The sequence below is a fragment of the Schistocerca cancellata genome, chromosome 8 (assembly GCF_023864275.1).
Source record: "Schistocerca cancellata isolate TAMUIC-IGC-003103 chromosome 8, iqSchCanc2.1, whole genome shotgun sequence".
Classification (NCBI taxonomy): Eukaryota; Metazoa; Arthropoda; class Insecta; order Orthoptera; family Acrididae; genus Schistocerca; species Schistocerca cancellata.
In genome coordinates this window covers 409,603,502-409,611,651 of record NC_064633.1, presented here as the reverse complement: position 1 = coordinate 409,611,651, position 8,150 = coordinate 409,603,502, and positions in this window count along the sequence as shown.

The window sequence follows — 8,150 nt, the reverse complement described above, 5'->3', positions numbered from 1 at the left end:
GAATTGTGCATTTTTGGAAGGTGACTGTCAACAGCCGTCAAGTAATGTATAAAATGCATGTTTGACCATCAGCTACTTTTATTTTAAACCCAAATGTCGACAGGTTTCAGTCACAGACCATCTTCACGGATTAGGGTCAAAACAGTTTAAGCCACAACGTCACACCTGTCATAACTCAAGAAATGGCCACGTCTCATGTGTAGAGCATGTCATGAATTCCACTACACAACACAGGACTTTTAGAAGCAAACGTACTAATAACAAGCATAACCAGAGCAGTACTGAAGAGAAGTTCGGTATTATTTTATTATGATTTTGACAGCTAAAAGATCTTGAAGTGAAAATTCTTTAAACTGCAAATACTTTGGATTACCTATCTTGCGTTCTTCACTCAGGAATCTCTGACTTATGAACTTCAGTGCTGCGCTGTTTACGCTTTTTATTAGTATGTTTGCTTCTAAAAGTCTTGTGTTGTATACTGGAATTCATGACATGCTCTACACATGAGACGTCGCCATTACTTAAGTGAAATGAAATGAAATGTCGTGTGGCTAGGGCCTCCCGTCGGGTAGACCGTTCGCCTGGTGCAGGTCTTAACGAGAGATCTGATGTTGTGGCTTAAACTGTTCTAACCCTAATCCGTGAAGATAGTCTGTGACTGAATCCGGTAGACATTTGAGATTAAAATAAAAGCAGATGATGGTCAAACATGCATTTTATACGTTAACAATTAGAATTTCAATGTTAAGGAATGCAGCGGTAACACTCTCGCTACACGGAAGTTCAGCTTCTGGGAAATTTCAATGGAGCACACAAACGGCAGCTGTTTGCGTAAACTATTATCGAAATAGTTTTTAAATACCTTTCTGTTATGTATTAACATTATGTCAAGGTCAATAGCAGTGACTTTTAACAGGTAATTCTCCCAATAATGACGTCAACACACTAACGGAAAAATGCGATTGCGTATCGTATACTGACCAGTAATACCAAAGATTAATTACTATAAATTGCTCGAAATTAATCTGAAATTATTTTGTCTAAACACATAAAAGTCAGTGCTCTGGAACTGTTCCTAAAACAGAAACACTTTAATTTTATTACTAATAACCTTTTAGAGCAGCGAAGAACCGCGCTAACAATATACACGTAAGACCGCTATTTGACATACGTCACAGAAGAATGCAATAGCTTCCCTATTGAGCCTTTAGTAAAATCACAGTGAATGTTGATATATTTTGCTAACTTCTTACTTACGCTTACTAAATTTACAAAAAATCAAAAAATATGTTTAAAATGTATGAACTTTGACAGGTTCAGTCAGCGATCTGTTTTTTTTTTAAGGAAACGCCCGTCAATAATATAAACAATGTCTGTTTTATGTTGTGAAACTACGTTCACAAGCTTTCAACTTCAGAATAAATGTAGACCAGCCCTCCATATTTTCTGTACTTTAAGTCACTCACTCACTCTTAAATGTTTTTAAATACAAAGCCACAATTATTTTATTTTGATTTTTATCAATTAAAAGATCGTGAAGTGAAATTTCATTAACTCGTAAATACTTTCGATTACCTGTCTTGCGTTGAAGTGTCACTCAAGAATCTCTGAATTTGACGGCTCGTTTCTCCTAGTTAATATTCCACAATTTAAGATCTCGCTTATTAATATCGTAACGAATTATGTCTCTCAAACAGCAGTTGTTTAGTAACTTTGGGCTGAATGAGAAATCGGGGACTATGTTATGACTTCTAAACAAAATGACAATTTATTTCCTTCTCTTTCCTAACTACGTACAGAGACAAACAGCAGCGAGTCATCGACTGACAGACAAAACTAAATGAAATGAAATAATACAAAAAGTCAGCCACAAATCCTAGGTGCTACCACCACTTTTGAACTCAGTTTAAAACTCAAACTGCAAAATTCTCAGCCACTTCAGAGGTTACCGATCCGCGATGCCACTAACAAAAACTCAATGAAAATGTCACTCATCACTTTTAACTACAGGAGTGGTTGTTGCAGTAGAATTCCGCTGAAATATGGTTCAACTAGGGTCTGGATCAACACGAAACGTTACTATCGCAACTCTGTATGCTTTATCAGCATTAAAAAAAAAAAAAAAAAAAACCGGTCTGCGTGTTCCGGAACCAATCTTCAAATCTTCACAAAAATCGAGAACTCCGCTCGACAATAAAATAATTCAATAGCCATAAAATCCTATTCACATATCACCTCAAATACCAAATCCGTTATTCTGTGCCTCAGAACGCCTTCCTCAACTGTTACAATTAATCACAGCAACCACTTTATAGACGTGCTACAAATACACCATAGCCTGAGCCCCGACTCAAATAGGTTGGTACAATCACTGAAATCAAACAATACTTCTTTGATTCACGATTCACAATCATCAGAAAACTCCTAGCCCCGTTACAAGTACAAAACGTAAATGCCACTCAGTTAACTCAAGAATGCGACATCGCGATAATTCTTCAGAATAAATCAAGGAGCACAATAAAATAAAATTATTTCCAGACCTTGATATCCCGTCCTTTGCCCTTTGCTGCAATCTTTCACCCAAATACAAACACTTTCAATCATACTTCTAAAATTGCGGAAACTTTCTACCTACACAATAAATCGGTTCAACCGGCCGATTATTTAATGTCTGTAGCTAAACGCATCAGCTCAAGTTAGCGAACAAGCAACAACTAAATATTCGGTCCTTCTGACTCTCTGCATGCAAACCTACTTCCTCTTAAGTGTCTCTTATTGCTCCTCGATAGTAACTAACGTTGCTCCGGCAGAAAAACACAGATGAACCATTTCATCGATAAAAGTGCGGCACCACGATTGTTCCCTAACAATTATCAGTGACAACATACAGCCGTCTGTCGCTCTTCTGGCAGCCAACTGGTACACGATTGTCTCTGGATCCAGTGCTCTATGGTTGTCACTGGGCTGACGGATGATCTTTGGCGCCACCTCCACATGCTATACAAGGTACTCAAATATCTGCACAAACCCACAAGACTTACATTACATACCGAAAGTTACAATTTTTTACATGTTTCTTTCTCTATATATTATTTGTCTAGTGCTTTTTCAGTAGAATGAAACAAACCCTAAAACGTTACGTCGCCAAGACTTCCGAAATCGTTCTTTTCACCACATACGCAGTATTTACGTGTCCTTCATAGTAATACCTCAACGTATGACGCTGTGTGCGCTCCCTACATACCCTACCAAGCCTGGTAACAACACTAAATATGACCAACAGTAATGCATCTGGTGGCCGATCTAGAGAATAGGAAGCCTAATAAGTTACAAATCTGCCGATGGTGTGTACACGTACGTATGTGTACACATACGGAGTTACATTGACATTTCACCATGTCTTCTCAGTGCTTATTTTATTTATTTATTTGGTCAGATAGTGTATATTATTGATTTGAAAATAGCTACAATTAATATTTGAATGCTCAAAGAGGATGTGTAAGTAGGCTGTTTATATTTTCTTATTGGCAACGTTACGTAGCGCTCAGTATGAAAATCACTGGCTGTGCTGTGTGCAGTCTGTGGCCAGTTAGCATTGTTGTCTGCCATTGTAGTGTTGGGCAGCGGCAGCTGGATGTGAACAGCGCATAGCGTTGCCCAGTTGGAGGTGAGCCGCCAGCAGTGGTGGATGTGGGGAGAGAGATGGCGGAGTTTTGAAAATTTGTAATACTGGATATTATGAACTACTATATATATTATGACTGTTAAGGTAAATACATTGTTTGTTCTCTATTATCATCTTTCAATTGCTAACTATGCCTATCAGTAGTTAGTGCCTTCTGTAGTTTGAATCTTTTATTTAGCTGGCAGTAGTGGCGCTCGCTGTATTGCAGTAGTTCGAGTAATGAAGATTTTTGTGAGGTAAGTGATTTGTGAAAGGTACAGTTTAATGTTTGTCAGGGCCATTCTTTTGTCGGGATTTTTGATAGTCAGATTGCGTTGCGCTAAAAATATTGTGTGTCAGTTTAAGCACAGTCTTGTACAATTTTTCTAAGGGGACGTTTCAGATGGCGATAAGTGAAGCGGGACAGCCAGAAGTTTGAGTTATGCACCGAACTCACGACTGTGTCGGACACGTAACAAGTGTTTTTGTTCAAGTAAAGGAAACGAAAGTACGTTTTCAACATTTACAAGGTGTGTTAATACTTCCTAAGTAACAGAACCCAATATGTTGACCTCGACGGCTAGTGTTCATCAGAGACAAGGGTATCGTTATGAGTGGCCTAGGAAAGTGTGATAGGACCGTGAGTAATTTTATATCAATACATGATATGGCAAACAGGGTGGTCAGCAATTAGCGGTGGTTTGGTGATGAAATTCTATATGAATAAATGATATAGCGAACAGGGCGGACAGCAATTAGCTGTTGTTTGCTGACGATACTGTAGTGTACGGTAAGGTGTCGAAGTTGAATGACTGTAGAAGGATACAATAGGACTTTACAACTAGCTCCAAATGTAGAAAAATGTAAATTGATACGGATGAGTAGAAAAACGAACCCATAATGTTTGACACAGTTACGCCTTTTAAATATCTGGAAGTAATGATGCAAAGCGATAAGAAATGTAAGTATCATGTGAGCACTGTGGTAGGGAAGGTGAATGGTCAACTTCGGCATGGTGGGAGAATTTTAGCGAAGTATGGCGCCCCTATAAAGGAGACCGCATATAGGACGCTGGTGACACATACCCTTGAGTACTGCTCGGATAGTTGAGATATGCACCACGCCGGATTAACATCGAAGAAATTTAGAGGCGAGCTGCTAGAATTGTTACCGGTAGGTTCGAACAACACGTAAGTATTACGGAGAGGCATCGGGAACTGAAGTGGGAATCTCTGGAGGGCAGAAGACGTTCTTTTGAGGAAGAACAGTATTGAGAAAATTTAGAGAATCGGTATTTGAACCTGACTGCAGAATGATCGTACTGCCGCCAACACAAATTTCGCGTAAGGACCACAAAGATAAGATACGAAAATTTAGGGCTCGTACGAAGGATTATAGACAGTCGTATTTCGTCTCTCTGTTTGTGAGTGGATCAGAAAGAAAAGGACTAGAAGTGGTACAGCGTGTCCTCCGCCACGCACCGTACGGTGGCTTCTGGAATACGTATGCAGATGCACATGTAGATGTAGATGTAGACGCAGAATGCCTTATTAAGAGTATAGCTAGGTGGCATTTTGTAATCAAGCACTTACGACGAAGGAAGTCAGTTTCTGGTGCACATACACTCCTTCGTTCGGAACACTGCCTGACTCCTGAAGCTCAGCTCAGCTACTCTCAAGACAGAGACCACAAGCCTCTTTCGCAGATTTCGCTGTAGCAAAAATTCATTTCCTCGCAGACTGGGAACATCTCCGACTCGGAAATGGAGGCGCCTGCGACCTGTGCCGGAGCACCAGTGAGAATCCCGCCACCCCGCTACACCACGCCTCTCCCCTCCGTGGCTGGAGAGATTCCCTGAGGGCAACGTTTACGCGAACGCGTCGGAAACAGATTTCCGAATGTGTTTTTCTTCGCTCCGCTCGCAGTCCTCCTTGTTTTCGGTCGTTTTTCGGAGATCAAAAGACGACACCGCGAGGCAGAAGCCGCCACAGCTTGCCTGCAGCGAGAGGAGACGGCAAATGAAATTCCGGCTACAGGGGCTGTTTTTACGGCAGCTGAACAATTCTGTAACAAACAGAATTTGCGAACACGATTATCAATAGACCTTATTCCCTTATGACTGCACAGCACTTAACCCATTTTACAGACGTGCTGCTCGTTTCAAATTGTTACGAAAACTATTTTCTAGATTTAAAACTGAAATTTCACAAGCTGCGACATCGTCGCGAAAAAACAGTGACACGTACATGTAATCAGTTTCCTTTAATTTACGTCAATGGTCACAGACTGTTTGATAACAGATTACAGGTTTCGGTCTTTAATGACCATCATCATATCTGAAGCAAATGGGAAAAACATAAATACACTCGGAAACTGTACACAGCTTAAGAACAAACACATAGACCATAACGAAAAGTAGTACTGACAAAGTTTACATTTTTGCGCTTTAAATATGAAAAGGCATACCTGTTTCATAAAAACAAAGTCCTAATGTACTGCAGCCATAGTGGCATCGTCAAATGTTAAATGCAGAATCAGCACCTGCATCGTCAAATACATATAGATAACATCACATGCACGAGTCATGTTGACGGTAGTACTACTGTAGGGGCGCATGACTTCATTTATAGAAAAGCCGTAGGGCCCCTACAGTAGGCTAAGGGAACGTTTAACAAACAGCAGACACACACACAAAAGACAACCGGTGAAGATAGAATGAAAACCATTCCCATGCAATTTAAAGGCAAAATGTCCCTGCAAATAGAAAAATGTTTTAAAAAGTCTGATGTCAGATGTAGCTTTCAGGTTAATAACAGCCTAAAACTGCTAATAAAACATAAACTGAAGGGGAACTATGATAAATTTGATGGCTCTGGAGTATAGAGGATTGACTGCAGTAGCTGTGACAAATATTATATCGGTCAAACAGGAAGCTCTTTTAAATTAAGGTTTAAAGAACACTCACAGCCACGAAACAAAACGACTTTGGGACAGCATTTATCTGAAACTGGTCATTCCATAGGGAACGTTGAGAGTTGTATGCGTATTCTTCACCGAGTGAAAAAAGGCTGTGCTCTTAATTTGTTAGAGGAGCTAATCACTGCACGCCTCTGTTTTATATAGTGTGTTGATAATTTCACCTAGTATTGAGTGGATCACATACTTACTTCGTTTTCATACATTTTACGCATGACTCTAGTATGTTCTCGTTCCTTCTCTATTCATTTCATAGACTACATTAATCAGATAATGTGAATCATCCAATGTTACGGAATATTATCATTCTTTTAATAATAATAATAATAATAATAATAATCATTCTTTTCCTACCCCCCATGAACCATGGACCTTGCCGTTGGTGTGGAGGCATGTGTGCCTCAGCGATACAGATGGCCGTACCGTAGGTGCAACCACAAAGGAGCGGTATCTGTTGAGAGGCCAGACAAACGTGTGGTTCCTGAAGAGGGGGAGCAGCCTTTTCAGTAGTTGCAGGGGCAACAGTCTGGATGATTGACTGATCTCGCCTTGCAACACTAACCTTGCTGTGCTGGTACTGCGAACGGCTGAAAGCAAGGGGAAACTACGGCCGTAATTTTTCCCGAGGGCATACAGCTTTACTGTATGGTTAAATGATGATGGCGTCCTCTTGGGTAAAATATTCCGGAGGTAAAATAGTCCCCCACTAGGATCTCCGGGCAGGGACTACTCAGGAGGACGTCGTTATCAGGAGAAAGAAAACTGGCGTTCTACGGATCGGAGCGTGGAATGTCAGATCCCTTACTCGGGATGGTAGGTTACAAAATTTAAAAAGGGAAATGGATAGGTTGAATTTAGATATAGTGGGAATTATTGAAGTTCGGTGGCAGGAGGAACAAGACTTTTGGTCAGGTGAATACAGGGTTATAAATACAAAATCAAATAGGGGTAATGCAGGAGTAGGTTTAATAATGAATAAAAAAATTGGAGAGCGGGTAAGCTACTACCAACAGCATAGTGAACGCATTATTGTGGCCACGATAGACACGAAGCCCATGCCTACTACAGTAGTACAAGTTTATATGCCAACTAGCTCTGCAGATGATGAATAAATTGATGAAATGTATGATGAGATAAAAGAAATTATTCAGGTAGTCAAGGGAGACGAAAATTTAATCGTCATGGGTGACTGGAATTCGAGAGTAGGAAAAGGGAGAGAAGGAAACATAGTGGGTGAATATGGATTGGGGGAGAGAAATGAAAGAGGAAGCCGTCTGGTAGAATTTTACACAGAGCATAACTTAATTATAGCTAACACTTGGTTCAAGAATCATAAAAGAAGGTTGTATACGTGGAAGAATCCTGGAGATACTAGAAGGTGTCAGATAGATTATATAATGGTAAGACAGACACTTAGGAACCAGGTTTTAAATTGTAAGACATTTCCAGTGGCAGATTTGGACTCTGACTACAATCTATTGGTTATGAACTGTACATTAAAACTGAAGAA